General features: G+C 43.1%; 1 protein-coding gene and 1 long non-coding RNA gene across 2 annotated transcripts in view; both read left to right on the top strand.

Moving 5' to 3' along the window:
* LOC139391593 (KIAA0513 ortholog) overlaps nucleotides 1-3054 on the top strand; it is a 39931-nt gene extending 36877 nt beyond the window's left edge. Inside the window, exon 14 of the mRNA XM_071139249.1 lies at nucleotides 1993-3054. The gene's annotated coding sequence lies outside the window, so the exon portion shown is untranslated. The remainder of the gene's footprint in view (nucleotides 1-1992) is intronic.
* A 20087-nt stretch (nucleotides 3055-23141) lies between these two features.
* LOC139391510 (uncharacterized) lies at nucleotides 23142-26048 on the top strand. The gene is made up of 8 exons (XR_011629579.1): nucleotides 23142-23247; nucleotides 23530-23582; nucleotides 23892-23950; nucleotides 24038-24088; nucleotides 24452-24496; nucleotides 24581-24639; nucleotides 24755-24813; nucleotides 25313-26048. It is a non-coding gene; the product is annotated as an uncharacterized lncRNA (long non-coding RNA).
* Nucleotides 26049-26819: the final 771 nt, after the last annotated feature.

The following is a 26819-nucleotide window of genomic DNA, read 5'->3' as shown; positions in this document are numbered from 1 at the left end:
CCTGTAATTGTTATCATAGGTACACTTCAACTATGACAGACAAAATTAGGGAAAAAAAATCCAGAAAATCATATTGTAGGATTTTTAATGAATTTATTTGCAAATTATGGTGGAAAATAAGTATTTGTGAAAATTACAGGCCTCTCTCATCTTTTTAAGTGGGAGAACTTGCACAATTGGTGGCTGACTAAATACTTTTTTTTTTTTTTTTTTTTTTTTTTTTTTTTGCCCCACTGTACCTAGCCCAGAACATAGCCCAGTTTTCAAATGATTACAAACAGTAACCAGCCACGCAGAAGCGTTACAAAACTCAGAAATAGAGATACAATTAATCCCTTACCTTTGATGATCTTCATATGGTGGCAATCAGAAGACATTAATTTACTCAATAAATGTTCCTTTTGTTCGATGAAGTCTCTTTATATCCAAAAACCTCAGTTTTGTTAACGTGTTTTCTTCAGTAGTCAAACAGGATCAAACTCAGTCAAAACAATCAGACAAAAAATCCTAATTTTATCAGTAAAGTTCATAGAAACGTCAAACGATGTTTATATTCAATCCTCAGGTTGTTTTTTAGCCTAAATGATCTATAATATTTCAACCGGACAATGACGTCGTCAATATAAAAGGTAAACAAGAAATGCACATGCGCCTGAAAAAGCTCTTCGACACGTTAGGGTCCACTCGTTCAGATTGGTCTTACTCCCTCATTTATAAGAATGGAAGCCTGAAACGATTTCTAAAGACTGTTGACATCTAGTGGAAAGCATAGGAACTGCAAATGGAGTCCTAAGTCAACGGATACTGTAATGGCATTGAATAGAAACTACAAAACCAACAAAAAAAACTACTTCCTGAATGGATTTTTCTCAGGTTTTCGCCTGCTAAATCAGGTCTGTTATACTCACAGACACTATTTTAACAGTTTTGGAAACTTTAGAGTGTTTTCTATCCAAATCTACCAGTTATATGCATATCATATCTTCTGGGCCCGAGTAGCAGGATGTGTAATTTGGGCATGCTTATCATCCAAAACTCAGAATGCTGCCCCCTACCCTAGAGAGGTTAATGCATTTGAGCCAATCAGTTGTGTTGTGACAAGGTAGGGGTGGTATACAGAAGATAGACCAAGTCTATATTATGGCTAGAACGAAAGGAAGAGCCAGAGTTACCTCTGCTGCAGAGGATAAATTCATTAGAGTTAACTGCACCTCAGATTCCAGCCCAAATAAATGCTTCATGGAGTTCATGTAAGAGACACACCTCAACATCAACTGTTCAGAGGAGACTGTCAGAATCAGGCCTTCATGATTGAATTATTGCAAAGAAACCACTACTAAAGGACACCAATAATAATAAGAGACTTGCTTGGGTCAAGAAACACGAGCAATGGACATTACAAAATTTGAGATGGTTTGGGATGAGTTGGACCGCAGAGTGAAGGAAAAGCAGCCAACAAGTACTCAGAATATTTGGGAAATCCTTCAAGGCTGTTGGAAAAGCATTCCTCATGAAGCTGGTGGAGAGAATGCCAAAAGTGTGCAAAGCTGTCATCAAGGTAAAGAGTGGCTAATTTGAAGAATCTAAAATCTAAAATATTATTTTTAACACATTTTTGGTTTCTACATGATTCCATATGTGTTATGGAATCACAGTTGTGATGTCTTCACTATTATTCTACAATGTAGAACATTGTAAAAATAAAGAAAACCCTTGAAGGAGTAGGTGTATCCAAACTTTTGACTGGTACTGTAATTTAAACATCACAGATATAAATTCCCAATGTGCCCATGATAACATGCAATGTGAATCGTGTTGTACTACTGAATGAAACTGAAACTTGCTACTTGCCTTCAGCAAGATGTACATTCCCACTGTGCCCATGATAAAGTTTTGAGCAAAGCTTGTATATATTATAACCTATTCTGGGAGCCTTGTGTGTGTGTTTGAACTAAGTGGAATATTTTTGGACCATTCACTTCCCGAAAACAGGTACTGACAGGAGGAGCAATATGAGTCTGCTAGAGGCTGTCATGCTCGATGGGGAGTGTGATGGAAGCTTTGGGGTTCCACACAACGAAGAAGCAGGTGTCCATTCCAGGGATGTGGAGCTGACCTTGGACCTGGTGCCAGTAAGGATGGTCTTCACGGATAAAATCCTTTGACTTCACTACCTCTTCAATGGTAAGGTCCCTTGCACCATAGGTACACTTGACCTCCATCACTGCTGTGGAGTTCACCAGACCATCTGGTGGGGCACCCAGGATCCCAGACCCTGTGACCCAAAGCCCCGATTCCACACATGCATCCCTAAAGCCATTTTGAATGCCTTGATGCCCTCCTTTTTGTTATCTGAGCCCCACATTACAGACAATCCAAAGACTGATACTTTTTAGCAGCGATGGAGTAACGCTCTTGGCCCTAACCACAGATTCATACTTGCTGGCCATCGACCTCCTCCTCATTGTGTGCCAGTTGGTGCGCTGTCCAACTGTTGCCTGCCGTATAGCCTCCTACTGCTCCACCGAGAGTGCCATGACAGCCAGGATGCCTGCATGCCCCAGGTGCCCTTGAACAATGTCTAGTACAGAAAGGGATAACAAGGAGGGTAGCAGTTGTTCTGGCTCAGGTTCAAGGAGACATGCCATTCCACTGAACCTGCCCCAAAGACGGTTCCTTAGTCACTGAAGATCCTCCTCTGTGGGCTCTCAGGACAGAGGGTTGTAGTCTTTGGCCGGGTACAGGTCCTCCATTGACGGCACCTGGTTGGGCACGGCTGGGTTCCTCCACTCGCATTCCACATCCATATGGCCGATATTGTGAACCGCCAAAATAGCTGCATGGCTACCTGTATGAGCTCCACGGAGGAATTCTCATGTAGTAGAGAGAATCCCCTGGTCACCTATAGAGACCTGGCAAGAGGAAGGATGTGCCACATGCCTTTCAATGTGTGACTTTGAACACATTAGTTGTAAGAAATGTGCTATATAAATAAAGTTTGATTTGATTGATTACATTACAGATGTAGAATATTTAATAAACTGTCATTTTCAAGAGAACAAGTGCAGTTTTTCCATAAATTTATAATTGGTAACTTTGTCACGGCTTCAATAAGTAGTGAGTGCAGGAGTCAGGCGCAGAGAGCAGGGTAGTTCAAAAGATGTGGATCTTTAATATTCCAACAAAACCAGAGAGACGGTCACGCCACACACACAAGGGCGCGTAAAGTCCCAGTCCAAACAAACAGGACGAAACTGATCGGAAAAAAGAAACAACAGGAATAATCAAACACCACAAACAGAAAAACAAGCCCGCACAAAAGCCGGCGGGCCTACTGGGTTTAAATAGCCCACAACCAAACCTAAACACGAAACAGGTGCAACAAATCAGACACAACTAAATGAAACAGAAAAGGGGATCGGTGGCAGCTAGTAGGCCGGCGACGATGACCGCCGAGCGCCGCCCGAACAGAAAGAGGCACCATCTTCGGCGGGATTTGTGACAAACTTGGGATTTTAACACATGACTTATCAAGCATATAGTGGGAAGGATTCTATAAAGCAAGATTGTGTGAATGCATGTACCACTCCGAATAAATAAATACTTTGCCTTTGAAGATTTGTCTCTGGTCATGAAACTACAATACAGGCTGTATGTCTAAACAAAATCAATTCTGAATGTCAATAGATTTTTTGATTCATTCTCATTAATGACAACACTCTGGTATCCATGATAATCTGGTTAATGATTATATAATTTATTAAGTGGCTCTTTCCTTGTAGAATGTTGACAGCCGTATTCAACACATTGTGTTGCTAAGATGCTCAAACTTAACTTAATAGCTACACTCACCTACACAGGATAAACTTTATCCCTCATTCTGGCCCTGACCAAACCGTTAAGTTGCCCCTCACTTTAGCTGCACTTCTCCACATGAGTAGACTTCTCCCTTTTTAAAGCTCTTATGCTCATCCTTGAAAATTGTCTTAAGGTCTGAAGTAGACATGGTTTACAAAAATCATCTAGGCCATTTTGTTTGTCTACTGCTCTGCTAACTAGCTAGCTAAAGTGTAGTTAGTGTTTAGCTAAGACAGAGAAAGAGGACGCAAGAAGTTTAACACTTTATTAAATTAATTTCAATACAGCACATGGATTCATCATGGATTGGGTACAGGTCTCTGATCTGGTGGTGAATGTCAGCTGAAGTGCAGGAGCTTCCTGCAGGAATTTGTAGTCTTGCTGAGGTATTTTCTGTTGCTAATTAGCATTTTGAATTTTTTAGAGTAAATTGAGGCGAATATATTGATCAAACTTACCTTGTCCGAGAGAGAATTACACGGTTATCAAAACATCACGCCAATGTAAGCCTACACCAAACACACAGTTAATTTGAAATGTTTGTAAAATTCACGATGTGAAAAATGGAGGGCGGAAAAACCATTGGAACCATTTCTGTGTTGTTATGGGTACTGTGGCGGACTATATGGCAGACAAGTGGCTTCAAAGCCTCTCATCAGCTATCCAATGTTTAAATACATCATTGGTCAATGACATTCAATTCAGCATTGGAAAAAAGCATGAGTGTAAGTTTGTTCTATCTGAGCAAGTCTGACCACAAGTCAAAGACCACTATGATGACACACCAAATGTGTTTGATGGATCCTTATTTGTCTTATTCTAATGTAATCCAAAAGTAACTGAAAGTAATCAGATTACGTTACTGAGTTTGGGTAATCCAAAAGTTACATTACTGATTAAAATGTTGTAGAGGTAACTAGTAACTGTTACATTTAGAAAGTTACCTACCCAACACTGTTGGTTTAATCAGTCTATAGACAAGGTATGACAGCAATCAATGCTATGGTTTTGTTTCCCTGGCACTGTTTCCACATGCTAACATTTTAACATGCCAAATCATGAGACCGATTTTAACATTGTTTGTGCGTCATGTCCAATTAATCCCTACGTACAATATCTCAAATTGATTGTGAAGCTCAACAAAGTCACTTATAGATGATTTGAACACAAATGCTCAAATGTTAGTACGTGGAAACAGTGCCAGGTAAACTAAACCAAAGCATAGATTGCTGTCATACCTTGTCCATAGACTGCTTACAGGTTAAGGAAACCAATATTTCATTTTGTAATTTGGGTGAACTATCCCTTTAACTCATGTTGTGCAGATCCCCCTTGCATCTTAAATTAGGAATTTAAAAAGAGAGAAGGTATAGCCTATACTTTACTTATTTAATTACCAGACCTGCTGTTTTTATTTAATTTATTACTATACATAAAAATATACTTCAGGTATTGTTTTATAATGGAACATATCCCTCTGCTATGCTTGATTTTTTTTAAATACAGCGTTTTAACTGTTTTATCAACAGATGAGTGAGAAAGCAGTCAACCACTGCCATAAAAGGACAACTTGGCAGGACGTCAAAGTAAACTGTATTATTTGTGCATGATGCTTTATATTATGTATTTTCCTGTTTATAAAACAGAGGAGGATTATAACAACTTTACAAGTGCACACAGCTGGCCGGTGCTTACATTACAAGTTTGGAGGTTTCAGCATCTAAACTACTGAGTTTTCCTGAGTTTGTCTTTTTTCCTCGCCTCACAGATGATGATTCATTAAGAAATCGGCCAACCAGTGGAGGCTGCTGAGGGGAGGACGGCTGATAATAATAGTTGGAATTGAGCGAATGAAATGGCATTAAACACATGGAAAGCATATGATTGATTTATGTGATACCTTTCCACTGATTCCGCTCCAGCCATTACCACGAGCCCGTCCTCCCCAATTAAGGTCCCACCAACCTCCTGTGAGGCCATCGTGTCCAAAAGCAGCCTATAGCCTAGGTAATAATAATAACAGGGGGGGGTGCTTATATTTGTCCTGTTACACACTTGTACAATGTCTTTTTTTGTGTATCCCAACTCCCCCTGAGACACCCACAGGGAGTGGGATCACGACCAGGGTCACCATTGTCCAGTGTCTCTGGAGAAATTTGGGTTAAGTGCCTTAACCGTGACAGGTTTTCACCTTGTCAGCTCTGGGATCTGAACCAGTGACCTTTCAGTTACTGGTCTAACGCTCTAACCTTGAGGCTATGTAGTCTCTCTCAAGTGTTTATCCCATACACTCATCTGATATTAGAGGGTGCTATTGCAGCCCATTCCGTTAATTGACCAATAACAAAATACGGAGGCACAACTTTCAGTAGGAACGGTGGGAATATGTCCCCCCCACATTCTGAAATTGCATTTTTGTCCCCCCCCAGTTTTATCATTGGAATGTGATACAAAATGAGGAGACGGTGTGCTTCAGGACCATGAGGAGCGGTGTTTGGAGTGTTTATCCGACTGGATAAACATTTATTTTGAATATTATGTCCCCTCCACCTTTAAAACCAAAGTTGCGCCCCAGACAAAATATATAGACATAAAGCCCACTATAAGTGACAAATATTTAACATTTAAATATAATAGCTGTGGTAAATGCAAAAATGGAAATAATCCGGTCAATGAGCATATAGTCTACCTACAGTAGGCTATTTTTTCTAGGTTGTTTTGTGGACATCAAAAACTTGTCCTACACTACTCTGTTGGTTTGGTTAGTGGGGAGATGACTCTTAGACAATTATAGTGTAACCAATAAGAAGTATTTATATTTTAAACAATCAATTGAGTACCAAAACATTTACATTTGATAGAGAAATGGGCTACAGAGGTTACCCTTTGAATTATATAAATATTGCATCGACAGGGACAGTGTTAGACACTATATAAATATTTTATCACTGAAATCCTCCAAAAGAGGTCAGAGCAACCCTGACAAGAAGGGTTCCAGATTTGGTTAAAGATAGTATCATACAGTATGTCAAACCCCCAGGAACAAAAGAAAGACATTTGGCAACACCTAATGGTGAGAAAGAGAATCGTGTGCTTTTTTTTGCCTGACTGAGTTATATAATTTTTAAATAGTTTACTTATTCACACACACTTTAATACGTAAGTCCAGAACAGACATGAATAAAAAAGATCACAACATAACAAAAGTTGTTTTCTCGTGATCACGATATCATTTTCTCACGGTCAAGACATAACAGAAGTTGTAATGTCGAGATTAAAAACATAAATTGTATTCAAAGAAAAATCTTAAAACGTATTTGATTTTACTCAAGACTTCTAAGGATTGGTCTTAGTGCACTTCCCCTGTACCTGACAAACACTCAGAGATTCTGTTCAATCCAACTTGCACACAATCGAAACACCCTATAAATAGGAGTGATTTTATTATTGCTACACTAAGGGATGGCACATTTCATGCTAACATCATGCTTTAATTTGTGTTTGGAGCTCATTATCAGTTTATAAGTTAGAATGTTTGCAAGCTAAATGTCCTTACCTTGAGCTAAGAGCTTGTGAAAGAGCTAAGTAAGACCTGGTGGGGCATTTAAGCCCTGAACGATGCCTGACAGGCATCTCTGTCTCTCAGGCTGTGTGCCACCCCCAAGACCACAGCCAATCGCATGCAAGCAATGCAGCTAACTTGGCTAGTCTTGTGAGTGAGCTAGTTAGCTAGTTAGGTAGGTAGTTGTGTTACCTAGATAGCTAACTAGCTTGTTTATTATCAATGCTTTTTTTTAGCTTGCGTAACTGATATGTGTATAATTGTAAGGGACACTTCATGTTTTATGGATAATATTTGCCCTACAAGCACATTGTTATCAACACAGCCACAGGGCTCTTTGATGAGGTGGTTATCGTGCATCTGATGGCGCCAAAGTTGATGGCTATTTTGTTAGTTTGTAACTAGTTTTTGTACATAATGTTGCTGCTACCGTCTCTTATGATTGAAAATAACTTCTGGACATCAGAACAGTGATTACTTACCTCAAATTGGAAGAAGCTTTTTCCTTTAGCAAGTCTGAAGAGAAGGATATACTGCTTTCCCGGGAACAGGCCCAAATCCCGATCATTTGCGTGAAAAAAAGAGGGAGGAAGGTCGCAGGTCGGGCTGCCTTCTGAGAATCCGTAGGCGAGTGAGTAAACTCCCACTGCCATCTGTTCTACTGGCTAACATACAATCATTGGAAAATACAATTGATGACCTACGATTAAGATTATCCTACCAACGGGACATTAAAACTGTAATATCTTATGTTTCACCGAGTCATGGCTAAAGACGACACAGATAATATAGAGCTGGCGGGATTTTCCATAGACCGGCAGAACAGAGAAGCTGTGTCTGGTAAGACAAGGGGTGGGGTGTGTCTTTTTTTTATATATATATATATATACATATTTATATTATATTGTTTTTTTTCTCCCCAATTTCGTGGTATCCAATTGGTAGTTACAGTCTTGTCCCATTGCTGCAACTCCCAAACAGACTCTGGAGAGGTGAAGGCCAAGAGCTGTGCGTCCTCCGAAACACAACCCAGCCAAGCCGCACTGCTTTTTGACACATTGCCCGCTTAACCCGGAAGCCAGCCGCACCAATGTGTCAGAGGAAACACCATACACCTGGTGACCGTGTCAGTGGGCATTGCACCCAGCCTGCCACAGGAGTTGCTAGTGCGCGATGGGACAAGAACATCCCTGCCGGCCAAACCCTCCCCTAACCCGGACGGCGCTGGGCTAATTGTGTACCGCCCCATGGGTCTCCTGGTCGCAGCCGGCTGCGACAGAGCCTGGACTCAAACCAATATCTCTCGTGCGATACAGTGCCGTAGACCACTGCGCCACTCGGGAGGCCTAAGGTTGTGTGTCTATTTTCAATGTCTAATATTCAAGAAGTCTCGAGGTATTGCTCACCTGAGGTAGAGTACCTTATGAGAGGCTGTAGACCACAATATCTACCAAGCAAGTACTCATCTATATTATTCGTAGCCGTCGATTTACCATCACAGACCGATGCTGACACAAAGACAGCACTCAACCAACTCTATAAGGCCATAAGCAAACAAGAAAATGCTCATGCAGAAGCGGCGCCTCTAGTGACCGGGGACTCTAGATCACCTTTACTCCACATACAGAGATGCATACAAAGCTCTCCCCCGCCCTCCATTTGGCAAATATGTCCATAATTCTATCCTCCTGATTCCTGCATACAAGCAAAAACTAAAGCAGGAAGTACCAGTACCAGCTCAATACGGAAGTGGTTAGATGACGCGGTTGCTACGCTACAGGACTGTTTTGCTAACACACACTGGAATATGTTCCGGGATTCATCCAATTGCATTGATGAAGCCTCAGTCATCGGCTTCATCAATACGTGCATCGACGGCATCGTCCCCACAGTGACCATATGTACATATCCCAACCAGAAGCCATGGATTACAGGCAACATCCGCATCGAGCTAAAGGCTACAGCTGCCGCTTTCAAGGAGCGGGACAGTAATCTGGACGCTTATAAGAAATCCCACTATGCCCTCAGATGAACCATCAAACAAGCAAAACATTAATAAAGGATTAAGATTGAATCCTACTACACCGGCTCTGACGTTCGTCGGATGTGGTAGGGCTTGAAAACTATTACGGACTACAAAGGGAAACCCAGACGCGAGCTGCCCAGTCCTGCGAGTCTACCAGATGAGCTAAACGCCTTTTATGCTCGCTTCGATGCAAGCAACACTGAAGCATGCACGAGAGCACCAGCTGTTCTGGATGGCTGTGTGATAACGCTCTCGGTAGCCGATGTGAGCAAGACCTTTAAACAGGTCAACATTCACAAAGCCGCGGGGCCAGTCGGATTACCAGGACGTGTACTCAAGCATGCGCGGACCAACTGGCAAGTGCCTTCACTGATATTTTCAACCTCTCCTTGACCGAGTCTGTAATACCTACATGTTTCAAGTAGACAGCCATAGTCCCTGTGCATAAGGAAGCGAAGGTAACCTACCTAAATGATTAACGCCCTGTAGCACTTACGTCCATAGCCATGAAGTGCTTTGAAAGACTGGTCTTGGCTCACATCAACAGCATCATCCCGGATACCCTAGACCCACTCAAATTCGCATACCGCCCCAACAGATCCTCAGATGATGCAATCTCTATTGCACTCCACACTGCCCTTTCCCACCTGGACAAATGGAACATACTATGTGAGAATGCTGTTCATTGACTACAGCTCAGCGTTCAACACCATAGTGCCCAAAAAGCTTGTTACTAAGCTAAAGACCCTGGGACTAAACACCTCCCTCTGCAACTGGATCCTGGACTTCCTTATGGGCTGCCCCCAGGTGGTAAGGGTAGGCAACAACACATTAGACACACTGGTCCTCAACACTGTGGCCCCTCAGGGGTGTGTACTTATTCCCCGCCTGTACTCCCTGTTCACCAGTGACTGCATGGCCAGACACGACTCCAACACCATCATTAAGTTTGCTGACAACACAACAGTGGTAGGCCTGATCACCGACAACAATGAGGCGGCATATAGGGAGGAGGTCAGAGAACTGGCAGTGACAAAGACAAAGAAGCTGATCGTGGACTACAGGAAAAGGCAGGCTGAAAAGGCCCCCATTAACATCGAAAGGGCTGTAGTGGAGCAGGTCGAGAGTTTCAAGTTCCTTGGTGTCCACATCACCAACAAACTATCATGGTCCAAACACACCAAGACAGTCGTGAAGAGGGCACGACAAAACCTTTTCCCCCTCGGGAGACTGAAAAGATTTGGCATGGGTCCCCAGAACTTTAAAAAGTTCTACAGCTGCACCATCGAGGGCATCCTGACCGGTTGCATCACTGCCTGGTATGGCAACTGCTTGGCATCTGACCGCAAGGCACAACAGAGGGTTGTGCGTACGGCACTGGGTACTTCCTGCCATCCAGGACCTACAGTTGAAGTTGAAAGTTTACATATACTTAGGTTGGAATCATTAAAACTAGTTTTTCCAACACTCCACAAATGTCTTGTTAGCAAACTATAGTTTTGGCAAGTCGGTTAGGACATCTACTTAGTGCATGACACAAATCATTTTTCTAACAATTGTTTACAGATATATTATTTCACTTATAATTCACTGTATCACAATTCCAGTGGGTCAGAAGTTTACATACACTAAGTTGACTGTGCCTTTAAACAGCTTGGAAAATTCCAGAAAATGATGTCATGGCTTTAGAAGCTTCTGATAGGCTAATTTACATAATTTTAGTCAATCAATTGGAGGTGTACCTGTGGATGTATTTCAAGGCCTACCTTCAAAATCAGTGCCCCTTTGCTTGACATCATGGCAAAATCAAGAGAAATCAGCCAAGACCTCAGAAAAAAAAATTGTAGACCTCCACAAGTCTGGTTCATCCTTGTGATCAATTTTCAAATGCCTGAAGGTACCACGTTCATCTGTACAAACAATAGTACGCAAGTATAAACACCATGGGACCCCTCAGCCGTCGTACCGCTCAGGAAGGAGACTCGTTCTGTCTCCTAGAGATGAAAGTACTTTGGTGTGAAAAGTGCAAATCAATCCCAGAACAACAGCAAAGGACCTTCTGAAGATGCTGAAGGAAACAGGTACAAAAGTATCTATATCCATAGTTAAACGAGTCCTATATCGACATAACCTGAAAGCCCGCTCAGCAAGGAAGAAGACACTGCTCCAAAACCGCTATTTAAAAAAGCCAGACTACGGTTTGCAACTGCACATGGGGACAAAGATCTGACTTTTTTGAGAAATGTCCTCTGGTCTGATGAAACAAAATTAGAACTGTTTGGCCATAATTACCATCGTTATGTTTGGAGGAAAAAGGGGGAGGCTTGCAATCCGAAGAACACCATCCCAACCGTGAAGCACGGGGTTGGCTGCATCATGTTGTGGGGGTGCTTTGCGCAGGAGGGACTGGTAAACTTCACAAAATAGGTGGCATGAGGAAAGAAAATTATGTGGATATATTGAAGCAACATCTCAAGACATCAGTCAGGAAGTTAAAGCTTGGTTGCAAATGGTTCTTCCAAATGGACAATGACCCCAAGCATACTTCCAAAGTTGTAGCAAAATAGCTTAAGGACAACAAAGTCAAGGTATTGGAGTGGCCATCACAAATCCCTGACCTCAATCCCATATACAATTTGTGGACAGACCTGAAAATGCGTGGCAAAGAGACCTACAAACCTGACTCAGTTACACCAACTCTGCCAAGAGGAATGGGCCAAGATTCACCCAAGTTATTATGGGAAGCTTGTGGAAGGCTACCTGAAATGTTTGACCCAAGTTGAAGAATTTAAAGGCAATGCTACACTAAATTAGCATTTGGTATGTAAACTTCTGACCCACTGGGAATGTGATAAGATAAATAAAATCTGAAATAAATCATTCTCTCTACCATTATTCTGACATTTCACATTCTTAAAATAAAGTGGTGATCCTAACTGACCTAAGACAGGGAATGTTTACTAGGATTAAATGTCAGGAACTGTGAAAAACTGAGTTTAAATGTATTTGGCTAAGGTGTATGTAAACTTCCGACTTCAACTGTATATAATAGGCGGTGTCAGAGGAAAGCCCATTAAATTGTCAGACTCCAGTCACCCAAGTCATCCACTGTTTTCTCTTCAATCGCACGGCAGGAGGTACCGGAGCGCCAAGTCTAGGACCAAAAGGCTCCTTTTAACAGCTTCTACGCCCAAGCCATAAGACTGCTGAACAATTAATCAAATGGCCACCAGACTATTTACATTGACCCCCCCTATATTTGTTTTGTACACTGCTGCTACTCGCTGTTCATTACCAATGCATAGTCACTTCACCCTTACCTACATGTACAAATTACCTCAACTAACCTGTACCCCCGCACACTGACTCGGTACCGGTACCCCCTGTATATAGCCTCGTTATTGTTATTTTGTTTTTATTTATTTATTTTGTTTATTTGTTAAATATTTTCTTAACTCTTTTTGAACAGCACTGTTGGTTATTAAGGGCTTGTAAGTAAGCATTTCATGGTAAGGTCTACACTTGATGTATTTGGCGCATGTGACAAATAAAGTTTGATTTGACTTGATCAAATAAAATGTCAGCCTCAAAGCTGATAAATCAGGATTTTGGCTTGTAGTCTGTTTCATAGGTAAAGCTGCTTGCAGGCAGATTAGCAGAAAGTGCATTATGATTACGATTAAATGTGGGTGCACTCTATTCCTGGCAGGCTGATCAGATTCAATAACAGCCTCAGAGGCTGATAAGTCAGCATGCTGCCTTGTAGGCTGTCTGCAAGGAGCCTTACATGTGAAAGAGCCTACAAAGCAGCATCCTGATTTGTCAGTCTCTGATGCTGCTATTGAATCTGATCAGCCTGTCAGGAATGGAGCTCACCCACTGTAAATTGAAATATTATCCACAAAACATTGTGTCCCTTATAATTATATACATATCAGTTATGCAAGCTAATAACTAGCATAAATAACAGAAGACTACCTAGCTAACTTTTGCTGCGTTATTCCGTGCATGTGATTGGCTGTGGTCTTGGGAGTGGCAAGCAGCCTGGTAGATAGCGCAGCCTGGGAGAAAGGACTGCCTGTCAGGCATCGTTCAAGACTTAAATGCCCCACGAGTGCATTGAGATCATTGCAGCCACAGGGCTCCTTGATTAGGTGGTTATAGTCCCCCACAGTGGACGTGTCATAATACCCATAAAACCTAGTGGTCAAACACGGAAATGGTTCCAATCGCATTTCCACCATTCATTTTTCACACAGTGAATTTTACAAACACTTCAAATTAAGTATGTGTTTGGTGTAGGCTTACCTTGGCGTGTGTGTAATTATCTCTCCGACAAAGTGAGTTTTATCAATATATTCCCCTCAATTTACAAAAAAAAAATGAAATTAGTCACAGAGAAGACCTCGGCAAGACTACATATTCCTGCAGGAAGCTCCTGCACATAATTTCTAGCCGACACTTTCAGCTACCATTCACCAGTGCGATGAGAGAACTTCTGTGCCCAATCCATGATGAATCCATGTGCTGTATTGAAATTAATTGAAAAAAGTTACCTCCCCTTTCTCTGTCTTTGCTAGCCACTAACTACACTTTAGCTAGCTAGTTAGCAGAGCAGTAGATCAAACTGGTTGGCCTATTTCAGGAATCATCATCTGTGAGGCGAGGAAAAAAGACAAACTCAGGAAAACTCAGTAGTTTAGATGCTGAAACCTCCAAACTTGTAATGTAAGCACCGGCCAGCTGTGTGCACTTGTAAAGTTGTTATAATCCTCCTCCGTTTTATAAACAGGAAAATACATAATATAAAGCATCATGCACAAATAATACAGTTTACTTTGACGTCCTGCCAAGTTGTCCTTTTATGACCGTGGTTGACTGCTTTCTCACTCATCTGTTGATAAAACAGTTAAAACGCTGTATTTAAAAAAAATCAAGCATAGCAGAGGGATATGTTCCATTATAAAACAATACCTGAAGTATATTTTTATATATAGTAATAAATTAAATAAAAGCTGTGTATATTAACAGCAGGTCTGAGAATTAAATAAGTAAAGTATAGGCTATACCTTCTCTCTTTTTAAATTCCTAATTTAAGATGCAATTTCAAAATGAGATATTGATTTCCTTAACCTGTAAGCAGTCTATGGACAAGGTATGACAGCAATCGATGCTTTGGTTTAGTTTACCTGGAACTGTTTCCACAAAATAACGTTTGAGCATTTGTGGCACAAATCCAATTCAAATATTAGCATTTTTTGCGCATTATGTTCAAATCATCTATAAGTGACTTTGTTGAGCTTCACAATCAATTTCAGATATTGTACTTAGGGATTATTTGGACATGACGCACGAACAATGTTAAAATCGTTCCCATGATTTGGCATGTTAAAATGTTAGCATGTGGAAACAGTGCCAGGGAAACAAAACCATAGCATTGATTGCTGTCATACATTGTCTATAGACTGATTAAAGCAACAGTGTTGGGTAGGTAACTTTCTAAATGTAACAGTTACTAGTTACCTCTACAACATTTTCATCAGTAATGTAACTTTTGGATTACCTAAACTCAGTAACGTAATCTGATTACTTTCCGTTACTTTTGGATTACATTAGAATAAGACAAATAAGGATCCATCAAACACATTTGGTGTGTCATCATAGTGGTCTTTGACTTGTGGTCAGACTTGCTCAGGTAGAACAAATGTAAACGTGCTTTTTTCCAATGCTGAATTGAATGTCATTGACCAATTATGTATTTAAACCCTGGATAGCTGATGAGAGGCTTTGAAGCCACTTGTCTGCCATATAGTCCGCCACAGTACCCATAACAACACGGAAATGGTTCCAATGGTTTTTCGCCATTCATTTTTCACATTGTGAATTTTACAAACATTTCAAATTAACTGTGTGTTTGGTGTAGGCTTACATTGGCGTGATGTTTTGAGATCAGTGTAATTCTCTCTCGAACAAGATAGGTTTTATCAATAAAGGGCTTTATTACAGACAGAAATTGTCATGTACTGTCATGTTGTGTCTTGTCTCTGTCCTTTCCCTTCACCCTGTCTCCCTCTGCTGGTCGTTGTTAGGTTACCTTTTCTCCCCCAATTTCCACCAGCTGTGCCTTGTCTCCTCCTAACCACCTCGTCACCCCGTTTCCCACCTGTTCCCTTTTTCCCTCTGATTAGGTCCCTATATCTCTCTCTGTTTTTGTTCCTGTCCTTGTCGGATTCTTGTTTGTTGTGTTTCATGCCTGAACCAGACTGTCGTCATGTTTGCTGTAACCTTGTCTTGTCCTGTCGGAATCTGCCGGTCCGTCTGAGCCTACCTATGTTTGGTAATTAAAGAAGCTCTGTTTAAGTTAATTCGCTTTTGGGTCCTCATTCACGCACCGTAACAGAAGAATCCGACCAAGAATGGACCCAGCGACTTCGGATCCTCTCCACTCAGCCGTCGGGATCCAGGGAGCGATGCTAGGCAGACACGAGCAGGAAGTGTCTGCTGCTCGACATGCCGTTGAGACCCTGGCCACCCAAGTCTCCTACCTCACAGAACAGGTTCACCATCTCCGCCTCGATCCACCGGCCACTTCCAGGGCTTTCGAATCTCCGGAGCCCAGAATCAATAACCCGCCGTGTTACTCTGGGGAGCCCACTGAATGCCGCTCGTTCCTCACCCAGTGTGATATTGTGTTTTCTCTCCAGCCCAACACTTACTCCAGGAACACTGCTCGTGTCGCCTACGTCATATCTCTCCTTATTGGACGGGCTCGTGAGTGGGGCACGGCAATCTGGGAGGCAAGGGCTGAGTGTACTAACCAGTATCAGGACTTTAAGGAGGAGATGATACGGGTTTTTGATCGATCTGTTTTTGGGGAGGAGGCTTCCAGGGCCCTGTCTTCCCTATGTCAAGGCAATCGATCCATAACAGACTACTCTATTGAGTTTCGCACTCTTGCTGTCTCCAGTGGCTGGAACGAGCCGGCCTTGCTCGCTCGTCTTCTGGAGGGTCTCCGCGCAGAGGTAAAGGATGAGATTCTCTCCCGGGAGGTTCCTTCCAGCGTGGATTCCTTGATTGAACTCGCTATTCGCATTGAGCGACGGGTTGATCTTCGTCACCGAGCTCGTGGAAAGGAGCTCGCGCTCTCCGTCGCCCCCCTCTCCGCATCACTACCATCTTCCTCTGCCGGCTCGGGTGCTGAGCCCATGCAGCTGGGAGGTATCCGCATCTCGACTAAGGAGAGGGAACGGAGAATCACCAACCGCCTCTGTCTCTATTGCGGTTCCGCTGGTCATTTTGTCACTTCATGTCCAGTAAAAGGCCAGAGCTCGTCAGTAAGCGGAGGGCTACTGGTGAGCGCTACTACTCCTGTCTCTCCTTCAAGATCCTGCACTACCTTGTCGGTCCATCTACGCTGGACCGGTTCGTCAGCTTCCTGCAGTGCCTTAATAGACTCTGGGGCGGAGGGCTGTTTTATGGACGAGACCTGGGCTCGGGAACATGACATTCCTCTCAGACAGTTAAAGGAGCCCACGGCCTTGTTCGCCCTGGATGGTAGTCCTCTCCCCAGGATTCAGCGTGAGACGCTACCTTTAACCCTCACTGTTTCTGGTAATCATAGTGAAACCATTTCTTTTTTAATTTTTCGTTCACCTTTTACACCTGTTGTTTTGGGCCATCCCTGGCTAGTTTGTCATAATCCTTCCATTAATTGGTCTAGTAATTCTATCCTCTCCTGGAACGTCTCTTGTCATGTGAAATGTTTAATGTCTGCTATCCCTCCTGTTTCCTCTGTCTCTTCTTCACAGGAGGAGCCTGGTGATTTGACAGGGGTGCCGGAGGAATATCACGATCTGCGCACGGTGTTCAGTCGGTCCAGGGCCACCTCTCTTCCTCCACACCGGTCGTATGATTGTAGTATTGATCTCCTTCCGGGAACCACCCCCCCCCGGGGTAGACTATACTCTCTGTCGGCTCCCGAACGTAAGGCTCTCGAAGATTATTTGTCTGTAGCTCTTGACGCCGGTACCATAGTCCCCTCCTCCTCTCCCGCCGGAGCGGGGTTTTTTTTTGTCAAGAAGAAGGACGGGTCTCTGCGTCCCTGCATAGATTATCGAGGGCTGAATGACATAACAGTGAAGAATCGTTATCCGCTTCCTCTTATGTCTTCAGCCTTCGAGATCCTGCAGGGAGCCAGGTTTTTCACTAAGTTGGACCTTCGTAACGCTTACCATCTCGTGCGCATCAGGGAGGGGGACGAGTGGAAGACGGCGTTTAACACTCCGTTAGGGCACTTTGAATACCGGGTTCTTCCTTTCGGCCTCGTTAACGCTCCAGCTGTCTTTCAGGCATTAGTCAATGATGTCCTGAGAGACATGCTGAACATCTTTGTTTTCGTTTACCTTGACGATATCCTGATTTTTTCACCGTCACTCCAGATTCATGTTCAGCACGTTCGACGTGTCCTCCAGCGCCTTTTAGAGAATTGTCTTTTTGTGAAGGCTGAGAAGTGCACTTTTCATGCCTCCTCCGTCACATTTCTCGGTTCTGTTATTTCCGCTGAAGGCATTAAGATGGATCCCGCTAAAGTCCAAGCTGTCATTGATTGGCCCGTCCCTAAGTCACGCGTCGAGCTGCAGCGCTTTCTCGGCTTCGCGAACTTCTATCGTCGTTTCATCCGTAATTTCGGTCAGGTGGCAGCTCCTCTCACAGCCCTTACTTCTGTCAAGACGTGCTTTGAGTGGTCCGTTTCCGCCCAGGGAGCTTTTGATCTCCTCAAGAATCGTTTTACATCCGCTCCTATCCTTGTTACACCTGACGTCTCTAGACAGTTCGTTGTCGAGGTTGACGCGTCAGAGGTGGGCGTGGGAGCCATTCTTTCTCAGCGCTCCCTCTCTGACGACAAGGTCCACCCATGCGCGTATTTTTCTCATCGCCTGTCGCCGTCGGAACGTAACTATGATGTGGGTAACCGCGAACTGCTCGCCATCCGGTTAGCCCTAGGCGAATGGCGACAGTGGTTGGAGGGGGCGACCGTTCCTTTTGTCGTTTGGACTGACCATAGGAACCTTGAGTACATCCGTTCTGCCAAACGACTTAATGCGCGTCAGGCGCGTTGGGCGCTGTTTTTCGCTCGTTTCGAGTTCGTGATTTCTTATCGTCCGGGCTCTAAGAACACCAAGCCTGATGCTTTGTCTCGTCTCTTCAGTTCTTCAGTAGCCTCCACTGACCCCGAGGGGATTCTCCCTGAGGGGCGTGTTGTCGGGTTGACTGTCTGGGGAATTGAGAGGCAGGTAAAACAAGCGCTCACTCACACTCCGTCGCCGCGCGCTTGTCCTAGGAACCTTCTTTTCGTTCCCGTTCCTACTCGTCTGGCCGTTCTTCAGTGGGCTCACTCTGCCAAGTTAGCCGGCCACCCTGGCGTTCGGGGTACGCTTGCTTCCATTCGCCAGCGTTTTTGGTGGCCCACCCGGGAGCATGACACGCGTCGTTTCGTGGCTGCTTGTTCGGTCTGCGCGCAGACTAAGTCCGGTAACTCTCCTCCTGCCGGCCGTCTCAGGCCGCTTCCTATTCCCTCTCGACCGTGGTCTCACATCGCCTTAGATTTTGTCACCGGACTGCCTTCGTCAGCGGGGAAGACTGTTATTCTTACGGTTGTCGATAGGTTCTCTAAGGCGGCTCATTTCATTCCCCTTGCTAAGCTTCCTTCTGCTAAAGAGACGGCACAAATCATCATCGAGAATGTTTTCAGAATTCATGGCCTTCCGTCAGACGTCGTTTCGGACAGAGGTCCGCAATTCACGTCTCAATTTTGGAGGGAGTTTTGCCGTTTGATTGGGGCTTCCGTCAGTCTCTCTTCCGGCTTTCACCCCCAGTCTAACGGTCAAGCAGAACGGGCCAATCAGACTATTGGTCGCATCTTACGCAGTCTTTCTTTTCGCAACCCTGCGTCTTGGTCAGAACAGCTCCCCTGGGCAGAATACGCCCACAACTCGCTTCCTTCGTCTGCGACCGGGCTATCTCCTTTTCAGAGTAGCCTCGGGTACCAGCCTCCGCTGTTCTCATCTCAGTTCGCCGAGTCCAGCGTCCCCTCCGCTCAGGCTTTTGTCCAACGTTGCGAGCGCACCTGGAAGAGGGTCAGGTCTGCACTTTGCCGTTATAGGACGCAGACTGTGAGGGCTGCTAATAAGCGTAGAACTAAGAGTCCTAGATATTGTCGCGGTCAGAGAGTTTGGCTCTCCACTCAGAACCTTCCCCTTAAGACGGCTTCTCGCAAGTTGACCCCGCGGTTCATTGGTCCGTTCCGTATTTCTCGGGTCATTAATCCTGTCGCAGTTCGACTTCTTCTTCCGCGATACCTTCGTCGCGTCCACCCGGTCTTCCATGTCTCCTGCATCAAGCCCGTCCTTCGCGCCCCCGCTCGTCTTCCCCCCCCCCCCCCCCATCCTTGTCGAGGGCGCACCCATCTACAGGGTCCGTAGAATTTTGGACATGCGTCCTCGGGGCCGTGGTCACCAGTACCTCGTAGATTGGGAGGGGTACGGTCCTGAGGAGAGGAGTTGGGTTCCCTCTCGGGACGTGCTGGACCGTGCGCTGATCGAGGATTTCCTCCGTTGCCGCCAGGTTTCCTCCTCGAGTGCGCCAGGAGGCGCTCGGTGAGTGGGGGGGTACTGTCATGTACTGTCATGTTGTGTCTTGTCTCTGTCCTTTCCCTTCACCCTGTCTCCCTCTGCTGGTCGTTGTTAGGTTACCTTTTCTCCCCCAATTTCCACCAGCTGTGCCTTGTCTCCTCCTAACCACCTCGTCACCCCGTTTCCCACCTGTTCCCTTTTTCCCTCTGATTAGGTCCCTATATCTCTCTCTGTTTTTGTTCCTGTCCTTGTCGGATTCTTGTTTGTTGTGTTTCATGCCTGAACCAGACTGTCGTCATGTTTGCTGTAACCTTGTCTTGTCCTGTCGGAATCTGCCGGTCCGTCTGAGCCTACCTATGTTTGGTAATTAAAGAAGCTCTGTTTAAGTTAATTCGCTTTTGGGTCCTCATTCACGCACCGTAACAGAAATACTCCTCAGCACCCACCTCTGCAGTTGTGAGGCCGGTTTGATGTACTGCCAAATTCTCTAAAATGACACTGGAGGCGGCTTATGGTAGAGAAATGAACATTAAATTCTATGGTAACAGTTCTGGTGGATGCAGTCAGCATGCCAATTGCAAACTCACTCAAAACTTGAGACATCTGTGGCATTGTGATGTGTGGCAAAGCTGTACATTTTAAAGTGACCTTTTATTGTCCCCAGCACAAGGTGTACATATGTAATGATCATGATGTTTAATCACATTCTTGATATGCCATACCTGTCAAAAATAAGCTTTCTGTGTCTATGAAACATTTCTGGGATCTTTTATTTCAGCTCATGAAACATTGGACCAACACTTTACATGTTGAGTTTATATTTTTGTTCAGCATATATAGCACATTTCTTACAACAAATGCATTTCAAGGTGTTCAATTGAAAGGCATGTCGCACATAAGATCCTTCCTCTTGGCAGTACTACAGTAGCTATGATATAACGTGATATGACATCATTTTCTCTATGGCCAATGACCTTGAGCCTTCTTGGATGGGCACTTCTAATATACAGTGGGGCAAAAAGGTATTTAGTCAGCCACTAATTGTGCAAGTTCTCCAACTTAAAAAGATGAGAGAGGCCTGTAATTTTCATCATAGGTACACTTCAACTATGACAGACAAAATTTGAAAAAAAATCCAGAAAATCACATTGTAGGATTTTTAATGAATTTATTTGCAAATTAGGGTGGAAAATAAGTATTTGGTCACCTACAAACAAGCAAGATTTCTGGCTCTCACAGACCTGTAACTTCTTCTTTAAGAGGCTCCTCTGTCCTCCACTTGTTACCTGTATTAATGGCACCTGTTTGAACTTGTTATCAGTATAAAAGACACCTGTCCACAACCTCAAACAGTCACACTCCAAACTCCACTATGGCCAAGACCAAAGAGCTGTCAAAGGACACCAGAAACAAAATTGTAGACCTGCACCAGGCTGGGAAGACTGAATCTGCAATAGGTAAGCAGCTTGGTTTGAAGAAATCAACTGTGGGAGCAATTATTAGGAAATGGAAGACATACAAGACCACTGATAATCTCCCTCGATCTGGGGCTCCACACAAGATCTCACCCCGTGGGGTCAAAATGATCACAAGAACTGTGAGCAAAAATCCCAGAACCACACGGGGGGACCTAGTGAATGACCTGCAGAGAGCTGGGACCAAAGTAACAAAGCCTACCATCAGTAACACACTACGCCGCCAGGGACTCAAATCCTGCAGTGCCAGACGTGTCCCCCTGCTTAAGCCAGTACATGTCCAGGCCCGTCTGAAGTTTGCTAGAGAACATTTGGATGATCCAGAAGAAGATTGGGAGAATGTCATATGGTCAGATGAAACCAAAATATAACTTTTTGGTAAAAACTCAACTTGTCGTGTTTGGAGGACAAAGAATGCTGAGTTGCATCCAAAGAACACCATACCTACTGTGAAGCATGGGGGTGGAAACATCATGCTTTGGGGCTGTTTTTCTGCAAAGGGACCAGGACGACTGATCCGTGGTTGGGTCTTTCAGCATGACAATGATCCCAAACACACCACCCGGGCAACGAAGGAGTGGCTTCGTAAGAAGCATTTCAAGGTCCTGGAGTGGCCTAGCCAGTCTCCAGATCTCACCCACATAGAAAATCTTTGGAGGGAATTGAAAGTCTGTGTTGCCAGCAACAGCCCCAAACATCACCGCTCTAGAGGAGATCTGCATGGAGGAATGGGCCAAAATACCAGCAATAGTGTGTGAAAACCTTGTGAAGACTATCAGAAAACGTTTGACCTCTGTCATTGCCAACAAAGGGTATATAACAAAGTATTGAGAAACTTTTGTTATCGACCAAATACTTATTTTCCACCATAATTTGCAAATAAATTCAATTAAAAATCCTACAATGTGATTTTCTGGATTTTTTTCTTCTCATTTTGTCTGTCAGAGTTGAAGTGTACCTATGATGAAAATTACAGGCCTCTCTCATCTTTTTAAGTGGGAGAACTTGCACAATTGGTGGCTGACTAAATACTTTTTTTGCCCCACTGTAAATAAGTCTTGATCTTGACATAATGAGGGAATATCTGTTTTTATTCATATGGCCTCTCTGGACTTCTGTACTTTTATGTTATTGTTTGTCTACGGGCATATTGTTTTTCAGTATTGTTGCAAGCTGCTGCGCAACGATGGTATATACGAAAACCATCATAATTATTTTTCTTCAAAACGATCAGGTTTGGCTCATTCTGACATGTCTTTATTTATTGTTCTTGTTATATTTATTGTTTTGGTTCTATTTCTTGTTGATTGATATTCCTGCATTGTTGGAGATAGACAGACACATAAGGATTTCACTGCACCACGAAAATATCTACAAAGCTTTGTACACCACCAATACATTTTATTTGATTTTGTGTCGGTTATTTCTTGCATATGTTTTATGAATTTCTGATATATATTTTTTGGTCGGGGGGTATTTCTCTGTTCCACGCGCATGAGCAGGATGAATAGAGAAGCCTCTAACTGCAGTGTGCAGTTCCGGGCCGTGCTCAATGTGGGCGGAGTGAAACGCGTTTAACCCGAACCCTTCCCGTCTCTTTCAAGATCACCCCTTTTGGGGTAAACGTTGAAGGCATAAACGTCAGCGAATCTTAATCGAACCTAACCTACATGGATAAAAATATCAACCATGGAAGTAAGTGAGACTGTCATTATGCACTTTGTAATATTCATGTTATACCAGTGCAGTGATATATTTGTATATGACCAACAACCACACCGATGTTAGCATAGAGTTAATTAGCACCCATTTGCACGTGAGCTAGCTAATTGCTCACAATGAGGGAATCTTATTTGGTCAAGTTTTACATGTACAGTTATGTAATCGATTTGATCGTTGATTTTATGTGTTTCTTTAATGTATGCCTTATTGTGTTTGGATGGCTCTAAATGTGTGTCGTTGATGCCATTCCCTTAGGTACACAGCAAGTATATGTACAATAATGAAATCACCTGGTCCCAACATACATGGCAAGTCAAGAAAAGTCATTGTAACTTGTTTAAATAAATACAATTAAGTTAAACACATTTAACAAAGAAAGCATTCACATTGCTTTGAAACAGTGTCCAATGAAATATTTTTGGCATGTGAGTGCATTGATGTGAGAAATGGGGCTTGCAGTCGAAAATACATTTTCTGGTCCAACAACATCCATAATGATGTGAAAAATACTTGGGCTAATTCAGTTCCAGCTGTGTTCAAAAATGTTATGCATGCTGGAGCATAAAAAGCTGTTGAATTGTACTTTTTCTTTACTTCCACATGCACTGTGTTCACAGAAACATTGCTCAGATCTTGTCCCTTGGGACCTTGGAGAACTTTTGGTGTGGATGATCAGGTTAGATATTCCTTTAAATGATTCCACTGAACTGTACCATTTGATTGTCATTCCTGTATTGAAAATTGTACTTCGTTCACACCACAGGATCTACCAAAGCAAGGTTTCTCAAACAACTGTGGGGTGTTTGTTTTGATGGTAAGATGCTGGCTATTCAGTATATTATATTAGTCCTATTTTCTGTTATAACATATGAAAATATATTATTATTTCTGTGCTTGTAGCATGCAAAGCACACTTGTTATTTCTCATACTTCTTCTTCTTTATTATTCTTGACACTTTTTTTGACCTATTTCCTACAGTTTTTACACGACATACAATTCATACATCAAACTCCTGCAGAGCTGGATGCTGATGTGACATACTGTGACTTCTTGGGGGGGGGATGTCTTCTACATCCTGAAATATATTCCTGGGGGGTGGTGGTATTATTATTTACTATTATCATTATTGTTGTTATAACTATCAAACTTAACAACCTACTCTTTCTTAACTTACAGTATGTTCTGTACATTGCAATGGAAGCACAGTGAGATTTCACTGAGGTATGTATAAATTATGAAATTCTCATCACTAGTGGATATGTTTTTTGGGATCCCCATCCGACTATGTGATTTTCTTTTTCAAAGGAAAACATGCAGCAAATTATGCGACTGTGGTGCCTTGTTCTGCAGAACTTTCCCATGCCGTAAGTCTTGAACATTATAAAAACTTTTAATTTGCATCCTTAAAATCACTTGTTTCACTAGCCAGACTGACCTGAATATATTTTCATATTGAATGTATGTCATTCACTCACTAAGGTTTGAAGAAAAGAGGTTGAAAGATTGAAAAAGGTGGTCGAAAAGAAAACACATTACAGGTAGATGATGAGTGGTATAGTCTTAAACCAATGTTTAATGTCTTAAACCCTCCCTCCAATATATGTCAGGTTGATGTAGAAGATGCCCCCCCCCCCCCCCCCAGCATGTCACATCAGCATCCAGCTCTACAGGATCAGGTACTGTATTGGCTATTAGCTAAAGTAAGATGCATTCTTGTACACGCATCCCTAGAGGTTCCCTTACATTACTTAATGACCACAATCTGTTTTCTTTCTAGATGATACTGAAAACAAAATGCACGGACAACTGGGAGCTGTGAACTGGGTATGTAGTCTACTGTATGTAATGCTGAAGGCTTGATGCATGGTAAGATATAATAGTTGTGATGACTTGTTGAGTAGTTATAGATATCACTGAACACCCCTTTAGTAATAGTGGTTTTTGTTTGCATGGTGGTATTGTGAAAGTGGGGTGTAATTTGTCTTGATCACCCAATGAGGCACTACTCTTAATATTTATTCTTCCTTTTTCTTCAAGGAAGCAGATGTTCTTCTAAGGGGCACCCTAGAGGCAGCAAGGTGGTGCGAACTCAACATATAAAGGCATTGTTTCTTTCCATAGTGTAATTGGGATGGACGGGGAAGACCGCATTACAACCCTTAAAGAACTACGGTTATATGGTGGCCAGGATGAAGAGGAAAATATTCTCCTCAAGGAACCATTCATGTTACAGAGAGATTATGAGATGTTCTATGTGGAGGCAGTTGACAACAAGAAAATTACTGTCTTTGCCTCTTGAGGAGCAGGAGTGAAGCCATTTTTGAGAAGAGGTCAAACCTTGTTTTTGTCTGCTGTTTTAATTGTGTTATGTGGTTTCATAAAGATGACGTAGAAGTCACCCGAGTCTCTGATCTCTTTACTGGAGCTGGTATAACTTAAAGTACAAAGCACATTCAGCTTGTCTATATGGTATGTCAAGTCTGCCTCCATTCTCATCGGGAAAGTAAATAGCATCAGGATAGGTAGTGTGTGTGTGTGTGTATTCAATGAAATAATATAATTACAAAGTTATAACACTTATCAATGCAATTTTAACAGTATATGACATACATAACAAGTCTGTTCACTGCGACAATATCAGTAGCTTGTCTCAAATATAGCATGAAGCAAAAAGTGTTACAACACATCTGCTGGTACCACTTTAAATAATATTTCTAAATATCTTTAAAAATGAATTACGTTTGTATTGAACGTGTGCCTTGTGCAAACGTGTGTGTTTGTATTCAGTGTGACTGCCAAACTTCAGATGGACAAAAAAAGGTGGGTGGGGTCAAGCTTTTGACTCCGCCCGTATGGAGCCGGGCCTCGATTTGCACACTGCAGTCAGGGGTACTCGGAGAAATATGCGCAGCTCGAATGCTGCGTTCACAATCAAGTGGGAGGTGGTATTTACCACAAACGACTGGGAAAATACACGATGCGCATCCAACTCGTAATTAATAGTGGGGAAACTCGTCTATCATGCCACGTTCAAAACACCTGGGGACTCGGAAATCTCTGACTTCCGACTTTAGTGAGTTCAAAACAACTGGGAACTCTGGGGGAAAAACGAGCTCCGGCTGGGAGAGATCAATTTGAACGGTCACCCTACTCGGGGAAATCGGGCCTCTTTCTATAGCTTTCTGACCTGAAAATTGCTGACTTCATGATTTGACCTTGTATTTTTCCCGAGTTCCCAGTTGTTTTGAATGCGGCGTCATCCTTCCGACTTCTCCCACATGCTGACCTCATGTCACCTACTAAGGAAATTACCTCAATAACAGCATTTTCGGCAGTTAAATGTAACAGCAAGACATTATATGTACATAAAAAGCAATCTATTAATAGGGTTTTTGAACACTACCAGTTGTTTACAAGCATAATAGACATACTTCTAGTTACTGGTTGACACAGTTTGTTGGCCATCAGCCAATCGGCGTTTCTCAACGCGTTCAAAGCATATGAATGTATTTACGACTTCACCACTGGTAATTACTACCTTTCC

Source organism: Oncorhynchus clarkii, chromosome 1 (assembly GCF_045791955.1).
Source record: "Oncorhynchus clarkii lewisi isolate Uvic-CL-2024 chromosome 1, UVic_Ocla_1.0, whole genome shotgun sequence".
NCBI classification, from domain to species: Eukaryota; Metazoa; Chordata; class Actinopteri; order Salmoniformes; family Salmonidae; genus Oncorhynchus; species Oncorhynchus clarkii.
This window is presented reverse-complemented; position numbering and strand designations above follow the sequence as displayed.